This window comes from Amborella trichopoda, chromosome 12 (assembly GCF_054954075.1).
Source record: "Amborella trichopoda isolate Santa Cruz 75 chromosome 12, AtrichopodaSantaCruz75HAP2 v2.0, whole genome shotgun sequence".
NCBI classification, from domain to species: Eukaryota; Viridiplantae; Streptophyta; class Magnoliopsida; order Amborellales; family Amborellaceae; genus Amborella; species Amborella trichopoda.
The window spans coordinates 21839780-21865827 of record NC_142347.1 but is presented as its reverse complement, the minus strand read 5'-3'; the positions used below and the strand labels follow the sequence as shown (position 1 = coordinate 21865827).

The window sequence follows — 26048 nt, the reverse complement described above, 5'->3', positions numbered from 1 at the left end:
ATGCAAAAAGTAAAGGAAAGAAAGCATGTGTAAGAAACATACAAAAACAACAAATGTTGTAAGCTTATCAGGAATATTGTAGCTCCTAAAAATTAAGTTGCATATAAGAGAAAGTTGCAGACAAAAGAGAGCATTAGCCTGAACATGTATTCTTCAGGTAACAAAGACACTGTGAAGCAAAGAAGGAAGCACAAATCTCTTCATTATAAGAAGGACCAATTACAATTTCTGAAAAATATAAGAATTACAACATCCATAGTCCCCAAACATCTAGTTTGGACTCTTGTAAGAGGATTCATGTACAAAAGAATAACTGTCAAAATAATGAAGTTAAATTTTTATACTAGGTTAGTAGCATATAACTTAAGCAAAATGCAAGGGCGCAGAATTCGGTACAACAATTTCTGTTCACATACTCACCAGAAACCCTTGCAACCACACCAGTCAGAGCTGGCACAATGCCACAGTTTGCATCAGTAAAAACTGCTCATCTAAGTCCATAAATTCCTCCCTAACACAAGTTGCCACATCAAACAACTAGGAACCTTAACATGCCGACTTACCTGAACTCAAACTCAGATACCCAACTTTGCACACTGATTAAGCAAGACATCCTGATCTCACTGGTTAAAAAAACAGCCTCATTGCTTAAGGATGGACCAAACTTCCTAATGTTGCAAATGAAGATAACGAAAGTATAAATCTTGCAAACATTAAATTATACATACTGAGGATAGCGCACCAAGATAACGTACCCAAAGCAGTATTAATCAAGACATGTTTCCCATTTTCACCCAAAGGAAAGGAGAACAACATACCTAAGTCACACTCAGCTCCTTCCCATAACTCTAGAATGTATCACCCTTTTAAGTTTCAGTCCACACTACAAGCAACACAACCCAAAGGACTGTTTAGATGCTAGGCATCCTTTCTCTTGAAATCCATAAATGACAATTACAGCCTAACAACCTTCATGAGACATGACCTGATGACCAATTTCCATTAGTCCCTAATAATTTCTTCCCATGGAAAAAAACAGTCCAGGCATTAATTTCGCTTCAATTCACTCAAAAGGTTTCATGCTCCTGAGGGCGGTTCTCAATTAAATTAGTTTGGGTCCAGATTCAGCGAAGAGGTCCTACATGACTTGACTTAAAGGATGTTAGAAAGACAACCACTCATCCGAGGGCCAAACAGTTCACTTGACCTGCTCTACATGGTAGACTAATCACCACTAAATGATTACGATCTCTCATGCTTAATCTAGCCTCTTGATGCCGCTACTATGAGCAATCAGCCAATCACTTAGTGCTTGTGCTTGACGGTAAGTGACCAAGTTATTATTGTGATACTTCATAACCATGTGTGGGAACATGACCTTCTTCAGACATTCTTAGAATAGAGGAAGTATAATTCAGATAAAAAAGAACACTGTATATTTGAAGATCTATATCTTCCTGGCTACCATTTGGTGCCATTGAAACAAAAGAAACAGGCGCATTTTAGAAGGCACCTGTTCCTTTCATCAGAAAATAGAGGTTTCATCATGTAGAAGAGTTATCATCAGCAATATCAATTACAATCGGCTGCAATCCACTCCACCTAATGCAATGGCCGGTCCACTTCTAGGTTTTTCTCAAATTGAAAATCGATGGTGCTTCTTTTGGAAATCCAGGAACTGTCGATAGTGGTGTCCTCATTCATGAGCACACCAGCCAGTATTTGATTGGCTTTACAGTGCCAACTGATTTTAGATTCAAACCATAGTTGTTGGAAATGCCTGAGATTCAGAAACAATTTAGAAAATGGAAGGATGGAATCGCGGGCGGGTAGAAGATTCCAATTGTTGGAATCATTGCCCATACAATGCGAATTGGAAGCATTGAGATTCCCAATCTATCAGAATCATGTTCCAACCTAAATGGAAACAAGATTCCTACCTCTTCAGAATCGCAACCCATTTGGAATCGAAATTCATACCTTTTTGGAACCTAGCTTCACCCAATCCGAATCGAGACCACACACCCAAAAACTTACGACAGCAACAGAAATTAACAGGAACACGTTTCATAGGGCAAAAGGTTCAAGTTTCTAGACGAAACTTAAGAGAGAATCTCTTGGTATTGGAGTTGGTATATTGAATAAGCTTACCCATGGTTCCCCTAGTAATAGGATCGATGTTCTCAACGGTCCTAAAGACCTAACCTAGTATTGAAATCGATGTATTGAATGGCATTAATTACACATCCACATGTACTGGAATCAAGGTTGAGTGGCCTTAATACTAGATTTGAGGGTCACTGTGGTTCTGTATAGAATAAAGAAATTAAAAATACTTGATTTGTTAGTAATAAAATTTAGAAAAAAAAGATATTTGTTTTCGGTTATCAGAAATTAGGAATGGAAGTACTGTTAGCAGACATTCAGAGTTCTTAGACAACGATTGTACATTAAATAATAATAAATTTGAAATAACACAATGTTTTACTAGTCCACTAAGGAATCTGGGCATAACAAATATTATCTTATGTATATCTTTGAAATGAGATTTTGGTTTTGATGTATATAGTTGAAAATAAGACTTAATTTTTGTCTTTGTGACGCTCTATGTTGTAATCCAAATCGAACCCTCTATTTCCCAATTATCTTTAACTAGTAACAACCAAGTTCTACGACTAGTAAACTGTAGTATTTGATGCTGCCAAATCTGGATTTCCAAAAAAAGACCAAAAAACAAAAATGGATCAAGATTCTATAAAGGTGGAAGCGAGATCCCATGCTGATCGAATCGCGCTTTCATGCATGCACCTATGAACCGCGGTATTTGACGTTGGGGAATTTGGATTCCAAAAAAATTAAATCGAGCATCAATAAATGTGGAACCAAGATTCCTAACTTCATGGAAATGGGTTCCATAAAGATTCCTGGGAAGGACTAGCCAAATCCGGATTCCAAACGGGAATCGCCACCTTAGGTGAGAGATTCCGGTAGTTATGATTCAAACAATGCAGCCAAATTCAATGCTTTGAAGAAAGTTGCAGATTTGGCTATGCAACTCAATTGTACCAACTAAGTCATAGAAAGGGGTTATATGCTTTTGGTAGAATTTATGGCAACTAGGTTTTCTCCTCGGTGTTTAGAAACTCTCCTAAATTGTCGATGGAAGCTTTATGGCATACAGTGGTCTATCAGACATGTTTACCGAGAGGTAAATCAAGTGGCCAATACACTTGCCAAACATACGGCAAGATCAACGGTGGAAACAATTTGGCAGGCAGACTAGACCTGGTTTTCTTGTTACGTTCTTCTCTTTTTTTTTCTCCTTTTTTGATGTAACAAAATTCTCCCGTTAAAAAGCTGGCTCCATGCATTTAATGTTTTTAAACTCTCCTAAAAGAGTGTCTTAATAATTATGACGAGAGGGATCTAATTGCAACAAAAGACATGGATGATGGGAGTTGTTGGTTAATCCTGGATCAAAGGAGATCTTCCCAAGAGAGATCTTCCCTGGAGAGGGTTTGACCTAGGATATGGTTGAGGACGCTTCGGGCAATTTTCCAACCCTTGAACATCTAGATTGACAGATACTCCTAGTTCATATAGGAGGACGGATATAGAGGAGGATGTCGATTCAAAAGACATTGAGGAGGGTTCTTATGTTGAAGTGACTGAAATTTCTAATGATGATGGCCTGGCATAAGATGGAGGTGTCAAGGTTGAAGCAAATGATGACAAAGACGATGAAGATTGAAGACCAAATTGCCTCTTTTGTATTATTTTATTTTTCTCAATATTGTAGATTGGAATGTGCATGGACCTATGGTCTTGTCCTTAACTGCTAATGTATTTCAATATTTGAGTACTTTTAAGACTTCATGGTATTGGGCACAGAGCCATGGGCTAACATATTCAGCTGTATGGTAGTGATATATAGATTTTGGCTATGTTACTGCTACAATCTTTTACTATTACTTCTTGCTAGCTTAATCTTAAATTTACTGATTTACAATCCTGATGTGATTCAATAATGAAATGTGATCACAAATTATAATATCTCATCATGTTGCATTCTAACAAACATTATAATATCTCATCATGTTGCATTCTAATTTTCTCATCTTAAAGTCCAACAAACATTTTTCATCTCATCATGTTGCATTCTAATTTTCTCTATTACTCAATGTCCGTTGAATGATGGGAGCAATTTCGTGAGATGCTCCCAAACTTCAGGAGTTCATTGTCTCTATCCACAAGGAGATAAATTTTGTGAGTTCTCAGCTCTAGAGGGCATTGAAAAGAAAATGGATAACTTCATGGAGATGGAAGCACCACAAGGTGGTAAATTTAAGACTAATATGATGCCCTAACTTTAAGCACTTTATTTGGGCTGTTAGCAAATGTTGATGGCTTACAAAGTAAGACTCATAGGCTCCTATGATATATGATTTGTCAGAAAATAATTAGCTTATGACATTGCATATTATAACTAAGTAATATATGATCTTCCCCATAGCTGGTGGAGATGATGATTATAGGCTTTTAATAGACTCAACCTTTGTTGCTTTTATTACAGTCCTCTACCACAAAAACAAAAACAAAACAAAACAAAACAAAAAGAGGCTTTCAATGATGACAAGGAAGGTGGATATGATGAAGGAGATGAAAATGAAGATGAAGATAACAAAGATTGTTTATTTTTAGCTTTGGCATTTGTGCGTATATACTAGGTTATCATTTGTGTTATGCAACAACCTAACAATGGAATGTGGACTTGTGCAGTTATGCATGGATTATCACTTTATGACTTTGTTGTCTTTTACTTTATAATTCTATTACTATATAACTTCATGACAGTGAGTCAATGGGAGCATGCCAACTACCAACTAGGACTATGGAGCCATGAATGGCACTATGGAAAATGGATAATAAATGTGAGTATGATTATAATCACACATGATTCGCATTTGTTGCTCATCATCAATCCTATTTTCATTGTTATTGTTTGATGAATTAGTAATATATTGGAGTGTGCATCTTGCGACTTAGTGTGATATTTACATATTTGCCTCTAATCTCATGGCTTTATGAATGTGTAATTTTCTTATTGTTCCTAATCATTGTCTGACTTATTTCTAAGTTTCCTAGATTTTCAGGCTGTTCCTTGTTTCTGTTTATTTTTCAACATGTTTCAATTTTTCCTGAGAATTTTCTAGTTTTTTTAATTTTGACCAGTTTGTCTGGCGGACAAATCCGGTTCGACTAAACCAAGTGACCCACCAGTTTAACCTCCAGTCTGGTCTTAATAACACACACAGGCATGCACATACATGCACACACAAACACAAGCCCACACACACACACATGTTTCGGATACATATATACGCATATATTACACACGTATTCATATATGTGCATTTGGAGCGCATATATGTCCAAAGATATGTGTTTGGGGTGCCTCAAAACCAAGGTGCCCACTTAGGTGCCCACTTAGGCGCCCACATCAAGCCTAGGCTATGAGAGCTCCCTGGCTGCCCAATACATTAATAGCAAACATGTATGAAATACACATATGCATGATTATACATATGTATGCATATATGTGCTTTTGAAGCGCATAAATGTGCACATCTATGTGTTTTGGTTGCCTCAAAACCAAGGTATCCATTTAGGCGCTCGCATCATGCATAGACTATGAGACCCCTTGGCCAACTAACATTGAATAAAAAAACACTTTTATTTAATTATATTGCAAATGATAATAAAGAATATTATATCGGGCAAAGTGGCAAACCATATATATGTCCAGCCATTTTCTTCACATATCACCCTTCATTTCAATGTAACAAAAAAACAATGAAGTACAAATACATAAATTTAGAAATATTGAGTGAGAGACGGATAGAATCTCTCTCTCTCTCTCTCTCTCTCTCACAATGTTTTTTATTTTTTTAAAATATGATAGGTCAAAATTTCATACCATTTGTGACAAGAGTTAGGCCCATTATTCACTATATAGAGCATTAGGAGCATTGAATTTAGAACTCCCTCTTTAATTGATGCAAAGTTAAGAAGAACATGACTTTTATTAATTATTTGAGGGATGCATTTATTGAGTTCCTCTATTTGACAACTATGCATTTATTGCTCTCTTTTTTTACAATTGACATTCATTTATTGCTTCTTTTCCTATAAAATATAAAGAATATGGGCGTGTTTGCTTGTTGACTGACCCTTGTTGGATTGGCATCACACTCCCTCCAGTATTAGATGGAGGCAACACCATGATAAGAGGATGGAGTTGCATTCCCTGAGCAAGATCATCACTCACGTTAAGAGATCCGTGTAACTTCCATTGACCTAACACACCCATTCAAGACCATGAGCCTCTGACAAATCATGAAAGAGATGTGTCGCTGAACACCTCCCGGTCACATACTGAGCATTTCTCCCATTCTGTACAAACTTTGATTCAGTCTTACTCACGACTCTCATCACTCATATACCCCTCCAGATCAACCACCACAACCAACATAGCACTAAATACATAACCCACACCACCCACTCTACTTAATGGAGGCATTCTATACACCTTCCCACATCAGCTTAGATAATAGCCAAAGAAAATCATAACCTCGCACCTTGAAATGTATTAAGTTGACAACAGACTACTTGCTTCAAAAAAGCATCCACTAAGTTTAGAAACAGGAAATGATCCCCAGTACACGAGGGGAGACAAGAAAGGAACCAACCAATGGGTTAATCAAGATCCTTTGTCCCCGCAGTTTCTCTTAGTTTTACGCTTCATGAATTACAAATATCCACTCCGTAGGCTATAAGAAGCATCTCTAGGTACTTTCCTAATTGATTTTGGAACCACTTTTTCCACCTGAAGAATATATTGCTAAAGTTAAGCGCAGGAACTTGCTTGTCTGAATTCGAAGTTGCATATTATATATATATATATATATATATATATATATATATATATATATATATATATATATATATATATAAGTACATGTGAATTAACAGGTGGGCATATCCTGTATACATGTGATAGAAGTCTGTTCATGAAGTTGTGCCTATGCATGTAGGAAACCATGAATAACGCAAATATAGACATACACAATGTCTCAGACCTCTCTAGTTTTCCAGCCAATCAAGTCATGTCAGCAATACAACCTTTCGTGTGGGCACAAGTGAATTATATCAAGAACTGTGTTCACTAGCCTATTATTCAAATGGTAGACATGATGGATGAATGAGTACCTACAAAATTTGTTATCTAACTTCGGATATGTAATTATCAAAAGAACTTCCTGTCAGTCATATCTATAATGAACACAAAAACATTTAGTATCAAAAATTGGAAGGGAATTGAGATGTCAAGTCTTCTCAAATATTTAACACCCGAGTGGTTAAGTCACAAATCCTCTATAAGAAATGCCAGTCCACAGCCCATGCACTGCACAGGTTTGAGTAAGTCCAGAAAGAGAGAGAGAGTTTTGTCGCCTCATACAAGATTGCATCAAAGTAGTAGAATATAAAGATAGGAACAAGAGAATCTAGGAGACCAAGCCTTTAAATTTATTTTTCTGATTAAATTCAGAGGTTATCGTTACTAAATCTTTCTAATTTGGAGAAAGAAAAATAAGGTAAATTATAGAGAGGAGAATATTTATGCTGAGAAAGAGAGAGAGAAAAAGAGAGAGAGAGATTCAATGGCTCATATGAAGTGATATCTAAACAACAGTAGGAGAAGCTATGTGCGACACGAGGACACACGTCACTACCAGGATTAGAAAGTAGCAACCAAAAACAAAAGACTACAGAGGAGATGAACCAAAATGGTGAACTTCACCTCAAATAGGTTTCGCAACTCTGAATCCTCAACATTACTGTTGATATTTCGAACAAATAGTGTCCTAGAAGGATGTTCACCGAATGGATGTTCTCCCGCAACAGCACCCAGGCCATTTTGAAGGCCAAATTGAGAATTCCCATTTCCAGAATAATTGTCAAGAATACTAGCCTTGGCTAAACCAACACTGAGACTGTCTGGAGACTCAAAATCCAATTCCAGACCCCCTCCACTACCAAAAAGGTCATACTCTTCAAGATCCTCAACTTGATTAGGCAGACCACTCAAATCAAAATCATCTATAATTCCAGCCAAAAGCTCATCCTCATCATCGGGAAGAAGGTTATCAATTGCATGAGAATCTACATCTTCAAGGGAGTCTTTCATGTCCCCATCTTGATGCATTTGATTTGAACTTGAAGATGTAGTACCCGTGGATGAAATACCAGGTTCTGAGTTGGTAAAATTCACTACAAAGTACAAACCAAATGTAGGTAAGTTACAAAAAGCATTCTTGTGATTTCTTATCATGAACATTCTTTCCAAAAAAATGAGAAGATGGACAATAACATACACTTCACTGGTAACGAACTCGAAAAGATGGTGGGACCTGATCTTGGTTGCATCCCACTCGCAACACCTACTTTATGTGTAATTTCTATCGAATGCATAGGCCTGGAATCTGTACCACAGATACAAGATAGCGATAGAGAGAGAGAGAGAGAGAGAGAGAATAGGACAATATTCCAAGATAACTAACACATGAAACATTCAAGCAAGCATTTTCATTAAATATAAAAATGAGTAATATCTTTACCTTGAGAGGGTGGAGAAGAAACTATAGATTGCTCCATTTCGTTGCCCTTCATATTGGAAACAAGAAGAAACTTCAAAGCTTCTCTGTGCGTGGAACCAAAACACATAGATCAGCATTTGATAAAAAATGTAAGCCCGTAAAATAGAGATCATAATAAGTTAAAATGCAAGAGTTTTAAGGGTCCCAGTAAAGGAGAACAATGTTAACCACAACATTTAGAAGAGCCTTGTTAACCACTTGTTACATTACTTCTTTATACAAGTTTTACTGCTTACCTCATCAATGATTAGTTCTGAAAACACGTTATTCCAACAGAAAACCAAGGCACCGTTTGACTTCCAAGCCAAATTGCAATTTGGGCCAACAATGAAAATTTCTCTCCAAAGAGATGTTTGATTCAAAAAATTGAATTTCATTTCCAACTGCAGTTAAACTCTCAAATTTAATTCTTTGCAAAACTATTCCAAGATGTTTTGCAAAACTCTCTCTCTCTCTTTCTCTCCCTCCCCTCCCCACCCCCCACCAACAACAAAACCACCATGACCTCCATTGCCACAACCACACCACCAACACCACTACCTTCACCACCACCTGGCCACCACTATTCCACAACCCAGTTCACCACTACCGTGGACTGCACAAGCACCACATCATTGCCACTAGTCACCACCACTACCACCATCGGACCAACATTACACGGCCACCACCTAGCTAACACCACCACCACTGCCTACCTGCTGCCACCGCCACAAAACCACCATTACCACTAAACCACAGCCTACCCACATTTCGTCACCACCGCCATGATGCCATCAGACCACATCATCATCGTCACATCATCATTATCATCATCCAAGTCTTATCCCAACTATTTGGGACCATCACACCACATAATCTATAAAATTTGTCACAACCAATCACACATAGAGCGCAAATGACAATTGATCAAATTGCCATTTGGTCAATTGAAAATTAATATGTATATATTGACAAAATTTTGCCATCAAACAGTGCCTAAGATATCTCAAACTTGAGAAGGCCTAGAATGATAGGTAACATTAACACAAAGAACCCATGTGCCTATTGGGTTATAAAACCCAACAAAGGAACAATGACTCAAAATAAAGGTAATATAAAGGCATCGTTACTATCTATTTTCATTCTCGAATCAGAGCTCATTGTGAAAGAACAGCATCATCAATCCAATCTAACCAACAACTCCATTGACCATTGCTACTAAACTTGTTCGGAATCATTCTCATCTATATTCATTGAAAGCAAATTCGGCCACCCAAGACATTTGAGGATTGCAACAATTTAACGTCATATCATAAGACACATATTTCTTAAAAAAAAAAAAAGTGAAGTTAGAAATACCGTAAAAGAATAAATTTTCGGTATGGAATGCTCCTAAGAATGCTGAATTGCAAGCCTAACCAACAACCTGAATCTTCCACTCTAAACTCTCTGTAATCTGTGTAACCTAGTTCAAATGTATAATCTCTCTCCTCACTTTTCTGGGTGCCTCAAACCTCTCCCCCTCCTCCTCTTCCTCCTTTCTCCAGGGGGAAGGAGCAGGGCTCTCCTCTTAGATATGACTGGCCGTAAGTCCAAATCTCCCAAAAGTCTACCCTTCACCTTTCTATATACATTCTCCCGACATCTCTTTCCTCCCCTCTTCTCTCCTAGCTCCTACTTCTCACTCTGCTATCTTATCTACACAAGTTTTTTTTTGTTTAGCACAATCTGTTTTTTCCTATAACTTGCTGTTTTTTTCCTATAACTCAGCCATAACCCGGTTGTTCCACATATGTTACCAGGATTTTTTTCCTACAAGCACCAGATTTCTCCTCCCTTCCTCTCGCTATTTCAACTCAACCCTCTTCTCTTTCTTCTCAACCTTCTCTCCCCTTCAGTTTCACACTATTTTAGCCTTTTTCTTTAACCTCATCTCCTTTCTCCTCTTACATCCCCTCCCCCAAAAAAAAAGTAATAACAATTATCTCTCTCCACCTTTTATCACTTATACGAGTACTTGAGCACCCGATGTGAGGGCCGGCATCTACTTATTTTTTCATCATCTCCCATCTTTCTCTCACTCGCATGAGTTGTTGAGAACCCAACATGCAGGCTGCCATCTACTCATTTTTTTGGTAAAAAATTTTCTGTTAATACCAGTGACTTTTATACAGTGCAAACGATTATGGACTGCGGGATACTTCTCATGAGGAATCTACAAATTATTCATATTAACAATATAGTCGACAACTTCAAGAAAAAAAAAAACAAATTCGGCCGCCCAGATGACTAGGCAAACTAGGCAGCCTGGCACGTCGAATGGGCACTGGGCGAGGTCCTAGGCAGCTTGCTTCTAGGTGCCTGCCTAGGCACTTGGACCACACCAACACAGACCTTGAATTACCCTTGGCCAAGGGCAGAGAAAGGCCCTCAGCCAAGGGTAAAAAAGCCTCCACCCCCCCCCCCCAACCACCCAACCCAAACAAAAAAAAAAAGCAAAAAAAGAATTTTAGGTGGGCATTTTCACCCTCCAAAACAATTCCAAGTTCATTGTTAGAGAATTTGACACCATAAAAAGCAAGATTTTGAAATATTTTTGAATACTGAAAGACTCTTCCAACTTTTCGATTTCTTGCGAAATTCAAAAGCAATAAATCCGATAGTTTTTGACAATCGAAGAGGCTGCAAAAGAGGACTTTCAACAACTAATGATCACTGATTTGTGTCATGTTTGATGGTGTGTAAAAGGTTATCGTATTTCATTTCTTGTGTTAAAGTTTATTGATATTTGTGAATGTTGGTAAGTGATCTTTTTGGATTTTGGATAATATTTTTGTGGATTTTTTTTATGTTTTTATCTGGGGTGGTTTTCTTTTTTTTTATAAGGGGGGGAGGAGTTTGGTTTCAATTGGGTTATGTGATTCTAGTATGAGTCTATTGACAATTTATAAAGATTTGGTTAATAGCAATTTATTTTACTTTATTACAAACTTTTTACAGCTTTGGGTAATTTTTTTTCTTTTTTTTTTTGTAGGTTATTAATATTTTCAATTCACTTTATTGTTTCGAGACTCAGGTAGATTTGTTCCATCTTACACTAGTAACTACATACTTGAGCGTTGAGTTTGAATTGTTATTTTGTTGTTTTAAGACTTCAGGTGGATTAGATGCATCTGACACTACAAATTTGACAATTGAATTTAATTTCTTACCTTATTGTTTTCATACTTGATTTTGATTTGTTGCATCTTGCAGCACAAACTTGATTTTTGCAAATCACTAAATAACTAAATAGTAAAAGCTTGAGTTGTTGCATCAATACTTGATATTTATAAACAAATAAGTAGGCCCTGATAGACTACTATATTTATTTGTGTTTAGAGTCTTTTTTTCAAAATTTGGGTATTTGGGTTTTCATCGCAAACTTTTTGTACCCCTTTCATTATGGTTATTAGAAGTTTTCCAGCCTGGCCTATTACTTATTAATAATACTAGCAATTTAAAGAGTGGTCCGCCTGACGCCCAGGCGGGCCGGGGGAGCCTGGACCTAGGCGGCCGCCTGCCTTGGCAAGCACCTAGGCGCTTAGCCCTAGGTAGGCACCCAAAGACTAGGCCCGCGCAAGGGCGAAAATGGCCCTTGTGAATTGGCATTTTCGAGTACCTTTTGAAGTGAAAAAAAAAAATTGAAACAAAACATTTTTTTTACATTTTGGTGAGATCGATCGAGTATTTCAAAATTTTAAAAAATCGTTCCAAACATCATCCTTTTCGTTTGGATTTGATTTTGATTTTTTAAGCTTATTAGAAGGTTTTTAGGAAGTATTTGAAATTGGGAAACGTCTCAAACAGTAAATATTGAAGATTGAGCAAAAAGGTTAGTTAAGAATCTTCATATATGAGATTTTATTTTATTTTTACAATGTCTTCTTTGGTGATCCGGGTTGAAAGTATGGTTATAACACAAATCCAAATAACAAAAATTGTATAAGATGTAATTATTGCCAAAGAAATTTGTATAAGATGTAATTATTGCAAAAACGATACTAATAAGGGTACAACCGGTTCAAAAAAACCTTGTCGGTATTAGGGGGATGTTGCCCCTTATAAAAATGCTCATGAAGCTATCAGGGAGGAAATTAAGTAATACGTGAGTTCAGTAAAACATAAAAAGGAACAAAAGGAGCCTTATCATTTGGATAAGGTTTCTTCTGCCTCCTCTATAAGTGGTGATCCGGGTTGGAAGTATGGTTATCACGAAAGAAGAGAGAGATAGAGCTATGTATTATTTGGCTGCATGGTTTTATGAGGCGAGCATTCCTTTCAATATTGCTCGCTTGAGCAGCTTTTATGCTGCAGTAGAGGCAATTGGCCAATTTGGCCCTGGCCAATTTAAAAAGGCATTGAATGCCACGAAGGAAGCTATAGAACTTAAGAAAGATGCATGGGCTCAGTATGGGGTTTCTCTTATGACTGATGCTTGGAGTGATAGGAAGAGAAGAAGTCAAATGAATTTGCTTGTGAATTGTCCAGTAGGGGCTGTTTTTTTGAGGTCTATTGATTGATGCCTCTAATCATATCCACGATGCCCATTAAATATTTCAAGCGATAGAGAAGGGAATCAAAGAGGTTGAGGAGCATCTTGTTGTATAGGTTGTCACAGACAATGCTGCTCCTAATGTTGCTGCATCTAATTTGTTACGCATAGCTTATCCTAGAATCGTTTGGACACCATGTGCAGCACATTATATAGACCTCATGCTTGAGGCTCTTGGCGGTTTAACCAAGATATCAGGTGTAGTGAAGAAGGCCAACTATGTTACGAATTTCATTTATAGCCACCATATCACCCTCAGCATGATGCGTACCTTTACAAAGAAGAAAGAGATTGTGAGGCCTGGGGTCACGAGATTTGCGACCTGGTACTCATGCCTAGATAGCATACATTCGAGGAGAGTGCAGTTGAGGCAAATGTTTACCTCGGATGAGTGGGAGAGCATGCAAGTGGTCTAAGGCTCAGGTTGGGAAGAAGGTAAGAGATATTATACTTTCTAAGGCTTTTTGACGAGGAGTGAAGGACGCTCTTAAGGTATTTTTCCCTCTTATCAAAGTCCTTCGCATGGTTGATAGTGCCAAGCCTTTTATGGGTTATATATATGATGCTATGGAGAAATGCAAAAGAGAGATAGCTCAAAATTTCAATAATGAAGAAACCCGCTACAAGCCTGTTTGAGAGATTATTGATGAGAAGTGGGATAAGCAGCTACATCGGTCATTGCATGCAGCTGGTTATTTTTTGAACCCAGCTTTGTTTATATTGACAACGATATACAAACAAATGACACAATTATGGATGGATTTAATAAGTGCATAGAGGTGCTAGTCCCTGATCTTGAAATGCAGAATATTATATGCACTGATGAGCTAATAAATTACAAGTGCTCATTAAAGTCTTTTGGGAGTCCAATGGCAATGAGGCAAAGGACCAAAATTAATCTAAGTATTAAATATTATTATATTAATAATATTCTTAAGTTCATCTTCATCAAGTTCAACTGTTCAAGTAATCAAGTATTTCTATTATTTATTTATGATTTTTTTTATTTCTTTGTAGCCCATTGGTGGAGCCAACATGGGCGTAGTTCTCCAAATTTACAAAAGTTGGCCATTCAGATCTTAAAGCTAACCACTTCTTCATCCGGTTTGAGCATAATTGGAGTACTTTTGAAGGGGTAAGGCCATAAGGGTAATTTGTATAATTTTATAAATAATACATGAACCATAGATATTAGATTTTAATTAGTTCGCGTTCATTTTATTTTGTTAGGTTCATACAAAGTAAAGGAACAGGCTTGAATCAAAGAAGCTCAATGACCTTGTCTATGTCAAGTACAATCGATTCTTGAAGGACAGATTTGCGAAGAAAGATAATAGAAACCCCATCAGATCAAAAAATATGTACAATGTTATAAAGTGGTTAGTTGATGATGATGAGGTCGAGGGGCATGAAGGATCGACATGAGACATGGTCATGGATGCTTCAGGGACATTAGCTGACCCTCCTAGGGCCACTAGAGCTTCTGCACAGAGAACAAGGGTGGAGGAAGAGGAGGAAGAAGAGGCAGATTCACAAGAGACGGAGGAAGACGAATCGCAATATGTCGAGGAGGGTGACGACTTCATCGATTTCGATGAATATAATGCCAATGCAGCTGACCCGAGATCTTTTTATGATGAATGAATGTTGATTATTGAATACGTATTAAACTTTGTTACTTTGAAGTTTGAACTTTGATTGCAGTATTGTGTATTGAACATTTGAACTATGGAAGATTCTTTTGAGTCTTCCAGTATCACTTTCATAGTTTTATAATTTGGTTGGTTGGCATATTTTAAGTTTTAATTAGATATGGATTATGGAGTATGAACCGACTTATGGATTATGGTTATGCTTATGAAATGTGTGCTAAATGCTAATATGTAGTATAATTTGAATATAACAGATAGTCTGATACTCAAATAACTGCAGAATCCTTATTTGGATTCAACTGGACTGCGGAATCCTCAACTAGGCCGCCCAGGTTCTGGGGGCCCGCCTAGGCGCTGAGCGGCCTGGACCCCCCAATCCACCTAAGACCCGCCTAGCACTTTTTGAAACATTGAGGTCAGAAAGGAAAAGAACAAGACTAACTTTAAGAATGAAAAAAAAAAAAGGACAAGCTCCTAATCTAAAAATTGTGGAAGAGAAGTGGGATTCAGAAATTGGAGACGCCGCTACACCTAGTTGGGTATTTTCTCAATCTTGCTTAATTTCCATATTGAACCTGATATAAAATCTATGAATTGTTTCATAAAAGCAATTAATGGGTGGAATGTGAAAGTGAAGTGAATCCCAATCTTAAAAACCAAGACCAAGTGTCAATGAATATAAAAAATGTAAGTACTCAATGACAACACTACGACAAAAGATAGCAATACAGCACAGGACAAAAATCTTCTCATCTAAGTTTAAATTTTCCTTTAATGGTGTATTTGTAATTTTCAATTTGACTTCTAAATATACTCATAAAGAGTAGACTCCCTTTTATTTTATGTAATGTAGCTTCATGGTGGGCCAATCATTGAGGGAGCACCAATCACTTACAAAGGATGGCCCAATGAACTTTGAACTTGTAACTCATCTCGTTGTGAGAGCAACTTTAGCACATTTGATATGGTAATCTCTTAACAGACTCATTATCCATTCACCATTTGTCATCGTCTCCAACTGACTATGCTACTGACCACTACCCCTAACTTCCATTATATTTGTCAAGTTATAAATATCTAACATTGCATTCATGCATTATCCAACAGTTTTTTAATCATTAACAACAAATTTCATTGCTAAATTATAAGTACAAAAACAAGAAACAAAGACCGGGAGATGTTGAGACAACATTTTGGAATTACGACACTGAATTTGTGTTGATATAGAATGATTCTCGAAGAACCCTTTCATGGACAAGGGTGCCTAGGAATGTGCACAAAACTCACATTGTTAGTATCAAATAGAGGATTCTTATGGGCCTATCTTATGACAATGAGAAAATCCCCTTCTACAACAAATTTAACTCTTAAAATGGAAGGATAGGTCTATACATACCATGCAACAGTAACATACAGGGAAGAGAAATAGGCTTGAGCAAAACAGACTAAAAAACCTTGTGATTGTTCAGTATAATCAAAAGATGAACCATTATCCAACCCGCAATGAAAATGACCCAATTGTTGTGAAAGATTTGGATGCGGTATAGCTAACCATTTCTCAAAAAAGATTTGGATGAGGCATGTGAATGGTTGGTCAAGGATGATGTTGGGGATGAACCAGTTTTTGCAAGGGAGATCTTGACATGAGTCAAATTTGTGAGGCACCTAGAACAACTTCGAGCCATATGTAGGGCACTTGATGTCAAGCTAAATGGAAAGGGAAGAGGGTCAAGAAGCAATAAAGAGTAATAGAAAAGGATTATGTGGAGACGCAAACTCAAAGGTGACCATTGACGAAAGACCGAGGAAACGGAAGAGGGCCAAAAGGCTAAACAGAGTAAGAAAAGAGGATTATTAATGAGATGCAAACTCAATATGCAGCGGGGAATGACCCGGATGATGATGGCTCAATATCATCATTAGATTCAGGTCCATTTGGTGGTTGCAAAGATAGACACATTGTTGCTAATAATGATATGAAACTCAAGCTGAAATTTAAAGTCATTAGATTTTCTTTTTGAATGGGAGTTCATCAAATTTTGTTCTCTCTTGTTTCAAGCATTGTTTTAAAAAGTGGACTACCAAGCGCCTAAGCGGTCCAAAAGCTAAATTCAGCGGGCTGTCCCTGGGAGGCTGCCCAAGGCTTGTGCCCCGCATAGGGGCGCAAATGCCCCTTGTTGAGGACATTTTTTGGTCTTTCTCTAATATAAGAGGGTTAAAATCATGGGTTTTAGGTTCATTTGAAACCTAATCCCCATTAGAGACTATTTTAGAGAGAGAAAAACCCAAAAAACAAACTAGTTTTAACTATGTCTGGAGTGTGGACTATCAGACTATGGATAATTGGATGTGGACTTATGGAGTGTGAAGGAGTGTGTGCTATGTGGACTTGTGTACTATACATTTGATGTGCCTAAGTCCCTAACTCTTATATATTATACAGTTATACTTATATTGTTAGACTAGAGACATTTTTTTTCTACTGGGCTGCCCAAGTTTTGGGCGCCGGCCTAGGCGCTGTGTGGTCTGAAACCCCCCGGCCGCCTAGTGTTTTCCGAGACACTAGTTTCAAGTCATGCTATTATAAGTCCTTTAGAGTTAGGACTTTCTACAAGTTCTAAGTTAGGAATCTTATGACTTTTATGTGTTGGGATAACATCATTGCCATTATGTAATCGTTTTTGTGACTCTTTGTTGTGGCATAATGGATGAATTTTGGGCAGCTTTCACTATTAGTTTTGGTACTTCAATTTCAAGTTTCAAACTCATACATATATGAGTTTGAAATAGTACAAGGGTCTAAATAACAAATACAAAAATTGTAATAAGATAGTTTGTGTAAAACAAATGTTTTATTACTTCATTTATTGGTATCCAACCAACCCTGTAAGTATCATTCTATGGTGCATGGAAACCCCCCCCCCCCTTTACTGTCTAGGCCACTAGATATCTAGAACCTGCCTAAGTGGCCAGGACAACAACCCGCCTAAGAGGAAAATTCCGCCTTTTTGAACATTCATCAGTATTAGACTGAAAACATATGAAATTATGTATGGGCGGAGCATATATGTATGAAATTGATGTGCCAACAAAGAATGACCAGCATGTTTAACAATTATATGTCAATGGCCTGCCAACTTGAATGTCTATAGACCATATGCAGAGCCCAGTCAGCTTATGTCTTAAGTTCCAATCCCTAAGATTATGACAATCACTAATCAAGTAAAACGATAAATCAATAGCATGCCAAAAGATATAAATAAACTCAAAAGCATGTTTCCAATCGGAATGCCCATAGAAACTCGAATACTAGGGAGCTACCTCTAAATCACACCTGAAGAAGATACATGATACAGTTCTCAAGGACGGATCATCATTGCCCTCGAAAAGGGATAAGCATGTTTCATCTTTTCAAAAAACGTGAAAAGGATAAATGTGAACTCAACCTCAAGCCCCTAGGTCTAGAATATACAGTATACATATATATATATATTATATATGGAGAGACACAGAGAGAGAATCCAATGGGCAAAATGTGTAAACCAAATGCATCATCATATCCTGTTGGAAACTTAGTTAAGGACACAACTGAATGCACTTAACATAGCCCACTTTATAAACCATTTGACTACTTCTTTATTCAGAAATGAAAGTAAATAATGGAAAGAGAAAGAAACCAACAGTGCCTAAAATCATCCCTTTCAGTGTAGAACTCGGTTCCTATGGAAGTTAATTTTCAAAGTTTTAGCCACGCAAGTAAACCTCCTCTACAGTAAACCTCATGCCTCGTTCATACTGGACCCGGTGGTTAAAAAATCGAAATAGATTCCCAACTGAGCCAACTAAACAGAGTTTCTCAATTTTGGAGTAAAACTAGGTGAATTAGTTTTTAGAAGAAAAAGGTTCTGAGCCAACAATAAGATTCACACTTGAGCCCACGCATATAAAAAAGGAAACACAATCCACCACAAAAATACATTTAGTTTCAAAACAGAAATGTCAACCTAACACTGAGGTTTTTGTAATAAACCGATTCGTGTACAAATCGAGTTGACTCTATGGGTGAACTCAATCAGGATTGTATTTTAGAACTCTGCTTGAAATCATGGAGATAAAATTGAATTACTCATAACCACATGCAAAATCTCAAATAACAAAGATGCAGCTGAAAATGACATGTTGATCTGCCAATTTACTACATTTCCTCTTGATATTGTAAGGATTCAATGTCATTTAATTTTCCATTCAAAAATTTATTTAATTTCTTCCATTTAAAAAGCTAAGCTAAGAGCTGTAATAAGCAAGAATTTCCTTGTAGATCTTCACTTACGGAGTTTCTTGTTGTTTATAAGCATATATCTGCTTCCGCTGTTTTCTTTTTTGCTTTCTTTTTTTTTTGAAAGAAATGCTCCCAATGACTTCAATCCATTCCAACATAAGATATCCCCCTATTAACTTGATTAGTGCAGGTAATTCGGCACACAAAGCACCACAGTTAATAATAGCTAGAATTAAGATAATTTAAAATACAACTCAAATACCAATTCCATTCAGTTCAAACCCACATAAAATCCATGATGTAACAAAAAGAGGTGGAAAACGTGATGAAAAAGCAACGTTCACAGGAGAAATCCATGAACCCTATGAGTTTGCTTTGAAGTATAATCTCAACCCAGTCATACGCAAACTCGAAACCCAAAATTCAAGCATAAAGGAGAAGAATAACTAAAAGGGGGAACTGCAGTAATTAATTGAGAGAATTACCTAGAAAAAGAAGATGGGAGAGAAACATAAAACAGAAGGCATGTAAGGATCTCAGTTCACTAATTTTGATTTGGATATTCACGTTCAAGGATCAGACCTGTTCCTTATATGCAATAGAGAGTTCCAATGCCTAAATCGATTGCAAAATTCCATTACCTTTAAAAGCCGCACTGAAGCTGATCAAAACCCTAATTTTGGAAGCCCAAGACTCGCATTACTTCATGACTGAAAACAAATAACGAGCCGCACTCAAGCTGATCAAAACCTAATTTTGGAAGCCCAAAACAGGACACAAGCTCAATGGATGAGACTGAGAAAAGGAAAATCCTAACATTGCAGATGATGAAGAAAAGGAAAATCCTAACATTGCAGAAGATGAAGCTGCAGGATCAATCCATGGTCTAGGGTTTCTTCAGATAAGAAGTGATCATGAAGGTTTGTGAGAGAAGCAGAAGCAGGCCCTCAAGTCCAAGGGCCTTAAACTCGTATCTGCAGTCTTCTCAAAGTAGCCCTGAAGGAGAAGACGAGTGTCAGAGAGAGAAGACAATCCAGAGAGCCGAATTGGAATCTATTTTGGCGTCCGTTGACACAACCCCATCCCATTTAAATAGACGCGTCAATTCCCTAAATATACCACCTATCCTTCCGTGATATCCGAAACACCCTTTTCGTGTTTATCGTTGGGAGAGGTTTCCTTCTAGTAAGATGCATTCCTTAGTTTTGTTTAAAATGGTAAATCTATAAATACTTTATAATCTTAAAAATAGAAAGGTCTCGAATTTGCTTCACTACTTTTGGATGGATTTTAGGCTTAGGCTGAAGCGAAGCATAGCCTGACGATGTAACTTTGGTTGGATTCGGGTTTCTTTCGTGCCAATTCATTTGAAGCTTCGGCCTCTTCGATCTAAACAAATAAATATCTATATAAAGTATTTTTAAAAGAATTTATTTTAAATTTTTTTAAATATATTAAATATAAATATCTAATTTTTTTATATTAAATTTTTTTAAAAAAATATGAAATCTTTTTCCGAATCAGTCGAAGCACCAACATTACTTCATTTTTCTCACTAAATCAAATACTCTGAAGCGAATCTAACAACATTGGTGCATATAAGTTATAAGATAGGCTATTTTTAAGACAAATTATTTTTTTCTTCATATCCAAGATTTTGATGTGCGCCTTACTTCAATATAACAAAGATTGGTACCTTATATAAACTTTTTTTCCTGTCATTTACCTTAACTCCCATAATAACCAAAAAATACATTGATTGCATGTTTTTGTGGTGGGAGCATGAAAGGAATGGATCCATAAATTTTCGTTAGGATACAATTCTACAAGGCCTAGGCTTTATAAGAATAAAGTCAATCCTGGCCTTAAATTCTTGTCTAAGAAGCACTTTGGGCATTGAAAATCTTCATAATACATCTAAAATCAACTTCGCATACTGATTATGAAATTTGAAGCTCAAAAAATGGTATGCAGATCCGTGAACATTTATTTTTAAAGGAAAATAGATGATTTAGAAAAGGATGTGGTTTGTATAGAGCCTAGCTCTAAACAATCAAATTAGAGCCTACCTTCAAATAGTGTCGAGAAATGTGGTTTCAATGTTGAAAATCTTTATGATAGTCTTAAAATATATTTCATCTTTATTTATAAAGTTTAAAGCTTCAAAAATAGTATAGATTGACATATCTTTAAAAACTTAAAAATCTTGAAAATTGACCGTCCAAAAATACGTTGTAAAATACCCTATTCCAAAACTTGAAATCCATTTTTTTTCTCATGTCCATGCATCTTGATATCGAGATGACCAATTTGAGGATATTCGGGCATCAAAACAACCTCTTTTAGTGAAATTTTTGATATAGGCTCTAATTTGATTGTTTAGAGCCTCGGCTCTATATAAACTTTTCCCTTCAGAAAGGGGGGTGGTTTGTCTAAGGTTGCAACGTTAAATAATCCAATTAAGGTGCATATCCAAATTTTATCTATAATTTTGGTATAAAATATTTTTAGGATTATCTGAAAATCTATTTTCATCTCTAATTATAAAATTTTAAACTTCAAAAATGGTTAAAATCAAGTAGATCTATGAACATATGAAAATCTTGAAAATGGATGGTCTAGATAATATGTTGCACTATTTTTAGGACTCAAATAATTTTTTTTTCATATTCATAAATCAAGAAGATCAATTAGAGGGGTTTTCAACATTAAAACAAATTTTTATGATAAAATTTTCAAGTGCATATTTAATTCTCCATTTTAAAGTTGCAATGATGCAATATAAAATTTTGTTAGGGTTTGGAATCTTTTTTTTTTATATATAACTACATGGTAAAGGCGGAGAAATCCTTTTGAAGGTTTTTCACTGAGTGAGTTTTGAAGTCCGAGTTTAATTATTTTGATAGAGTTGTAATAAAAGCATTTTACTTTTCGATAGTTATAAAAAAAAAAAAAAATTTACTTTTCGTCACATTGACACAAGGAAAGTCGAATTGCGTTTAGCGCAAGGATAATCCACAAAATTCAGGGAAAAAGTGGGGTCAATTGGGAAAAGGGGCACCCATTAAATAAGAATGGATAAAATCATCAGTTTGAAGGCGAAATTATTGGGCTCCGTGAATGATTGACTGTATCTGTCTTTCTCTCTCTTACCATTCACCTCTCTCTCCATCTTTCTCTCTCTAACCCTGCGCTTCTCTCACTTCTCATTCGCTAGCGACCCTTGTAAACCGGTTTTAGAGAGAGAGGGGATGTCTATGCTCATATCCCCTTAAATCCAGACCTGGTCTCGGGTCTTGGGCTCCTTTTACAGTAATGCCCTTTCGTATAGTGCGATACGATACAGTGTCTCTATACGAGGGCCCACGCGTGGCGTATGCGAATTCCTTGTGAAAAGCGTCGTCACGCGTACAGAGGGTTGCACGGTGTTTGGTTTCGTCACTTCATTGCACTCCCTCCGATGGTTGGCTTTACCTCCCCTTGCTTTTTGACTGCATACATTAGTTTTTTATCTAGCCATAAGTTTTTTTTTTTTGCTTTTTTTTTTTTTTTGAGAAAAAATATATATAAAACCAAGGATCTGAACTATCAAATTAGAGCTTATATCAAAATTTTTAGTAGAAGAAGTTGTTTTGATGTTCAAATATCCTCAAATTTATCATCTAGACATCAAGATGTATGGACATGAGAAAAAAAAATAGATTTCAAATTTTGGAAATAGTGCATCTTTTAATGCAATTTTGGACTGTCAATATTCAAGATTTTTAAGTTCTAAATCTGCTCAATCTACTCTATTTTTTAAGCTCTAAATTTTATAATTAAATATGAAAATATATTTTAAGGCTATCACAAAGATTTCCAGTATTGAAACTACATTTCTTGACACTATTTGGAGGTGCGCTTTATTTTGATTGTTTAGAGCCTCGTCTTTATACAAACCTGCGAATAGCTTTTTTTTATTTTTGTTTAGACAAGGGTGAGGTTTACCTTTAACTTTATAGAGTTAAAATAAAGGCAAAAGTGTATATAAAGTGTCAACCTTGTACTTATATTGTACAAATAAAGTATACCTAAAAAATCCACTAGAAAAGGTTGTTCTTATACTGGAAAACTCTCAAATCGGTCATCTCGACCTCAAGTTTTATAGACTTGAAAAAAATGGGATTTATAATCATAAAAATAACTCGTCTTCTAACATATTATATGGACTTACCATTTTCAAGTGTTTATAGGTCTGCTTGATTGTCACTATTTATGGAATTTTAAATTTCATAATTGGGAAAAACAATAGTTTTTCATATCATTGTAAGGTTTTGCGGCACCAAAACTCCATTTTCAACTTAGTTTTGAGGTACTCCTTACTTCAATAGTATAAGGTTGACACCCTATACAAACCTCACCCTCAAATAAAATGTGTTTCTAAATTTTATTATAAGATGGAATACTAAAAATCTCTCTAATTATAAAAGTCTAAGCTCTAAAAATGGCTCAACTCAAGTAGATCTATAAAAGTATGAAAAACTTGAAAATTGACAATCCAGATAATATTTTTTGAAATGTACTATTTTTAGGACTTGAAATCTTTTATTTTATATCTTTACATGTTGATGTTGAGAATGATTAATTAGATAGCTTTCCAACATCAAAATAGCATTCTTTGATGGATTTTTGAGATGCAACTTTATATAAACATTTTCCTTCCGTTTTTAAAAAAACTCTTGCACAGGATATATTGTCTGCTTACTCTTTTGGATAAAACCCAATATAGGAGTAACCTTAGAACATTAAATTTTAAAAATTTAATATCTTTAATTCATAAACTAGTCTTAAAAAAAAAAAAAAAACCAATTTCATTCTCTATGCACTTGAAAGAAATGAAGTATCTGAAATTGAACATAGACCCTCCAATTCTTTGAGGATGAGATCTAAGTGTTAGAAAACTCAACATTCAAATTTTGATTTTAAATAGGTATTGTTGTGATTCTTTGGTTTTCAAAATTTCATACTAGAAAATAAAATACTTAGGAGGTCTCTTGATCTAGGGAGGTGATTACAGTATGGTCTCAGGGAGCCTTGTATACTTGCCCTCATTTTGTTTTTGAACGTTGTATGGTCTTGGGGAGCCTAGTGTACTTGCCCTCATTTTGTTTTTGAACATTGCATGCGTGCTCTCTTAATTATGGATTACTTGTTTGTGTTTAGGATCTTGATTGTTTCTTTGTCTCTATTTGTCTATAATATTTTATAATTAAAAACGACATGATTACGTCCTTGAAAAAAAATATTTAAAAAGAGTAGGGGGCTTATCAAATTTCTAATAAATGATATGGGTTTTGTTAGGCTACACTACTTGTGGTGTATGCCCTTAAAGTCCTCAACATTTTTGGACATTTAAATACCCTTGAATTATAAACAAAATTTTTCATGTAGGGGCATTTTTGGTCATTTAAAACGGTAGACTGGATATTTCGATAAAAAAATATTGGCATTCTATTGGTAGTTAAAAAATAATTACTGCATCTTGTAAGTGATATCATTGTCAACTATTGTTAATAAATGTTTTTGTTTCTATTAGAAATTTCTACTTTACTCTTGCCTCTAGACAAAAAGTTAAAGGGTCCAAAAATGCTGAGGATTTTAAGGGTATACACCACCAAGTGATATTGGGTCTTTAGTACGTGGTGTATTTCATCCTTGAAGTTAGTTAAACCAACTTACTTCAATATGACTGACGTCAACCTGCGTTAGGACTTCATTTTACATCCCTTTGGAACCTGAGCAAGGAATTGCAAGTCTTAAGGAATTGAAATATCACGAATCTAGGGCATATGTTTGGATTCTACTTTCGATCACTATTTAGATGGCTTAATCTTGGATGGGAAAAAAAGTGGTGGATTCATGTGAAGCATGTTGTCATGCTCCAAATGTTCATATGGATTATCCTTATGATGCCTTGCTTTAAATCTTCAGTAGTTCATTTTTTTTAGGAAAACAGAGTCAAGGTTCTAAATAATTAAAAGTAAAGCCCACTTCAAAAATTTTACTACAAGACGTTGTTTTAGCCTCAAATTGATCATCTCGACCTAAGATGCATGGACATGAGAAAAATGGATTTCAAGTTTTGGAAATATTGCATCTTGTAACACATTTTTGGACTGTCAATTTTCAAGATTTTCAAGCTTCATAGATCTGCTCGATCTACACTATTTTTGAATATTTAAATTTTATAATTAAATATGAAAATATATTTTAACGCTCTCACAAAGATTTTTAGTATTGAAACCACATTTCTCGACACTACTTGAAAGTGCACTTTACTTTGATTGTTTAGAGCCTCGACTCTATACAAAACACATCATTTTCTTTATCACTTGGCCCAGAAGGTTGTAGAGAACTTTAATAGGTTCATGAAGGGTCTAGAGGGTTTATATATCTATCTTAAGGGCATGGCTGGAAGGAATTCTAGAATGTTATAAGGGCTAAAAGGTTCCTAGTCGTTGGATGTATGTCGTTTGTATTAATCTGGACTGTTGGTTTTAAGACATGGTGCTTATGTATGAGGGAGGAGCCCTCATTTGTAAAGCACCTCATAAATATTTCAGAAACCAATAAGCTATTGAGTTCTAGTGGAATACAAGAGCTTCCTATTTAATTCGTGTGTGGCCCTCTCTCTTGTGCTATGCCAATTGTGTGTCCGTGTTGGTTGCGCTAGTCTGTGGATGGTGCACACTAATGTTGGCTACCTAATCTTAGTTGGTGTATTTTATGTTTGTGGTTAAGAAGGTTGACTTGTCCTCTATGGACTGATGTACAAGTGTTGCATGGTC

The 26048-nt window shown here is 36.0% G+C and overlaps 1 protein-coding gene across 1 annotated transcript in view; it reads right to left on the bottom strand.

Moving 5' to 3' along the window:
• The window catches only part of ML5 (MEI2-like protein 5), a 37500-nt gene extending 29406 nt beyond the window's left edge, over positions 1 to 8094 (bottom strand). The window contains exon 1 of the mRNA XM_011622332.3: positions 7862 to 8094. The gene's annotated coding sequence lies outside the window, so the exon portion shown is untranslated. The remainder of the gene's footprint in view (positions 1 to 7861) is intronic.
• Positions 8095 to 26048: the final 17954 nt, after the last annotated feature.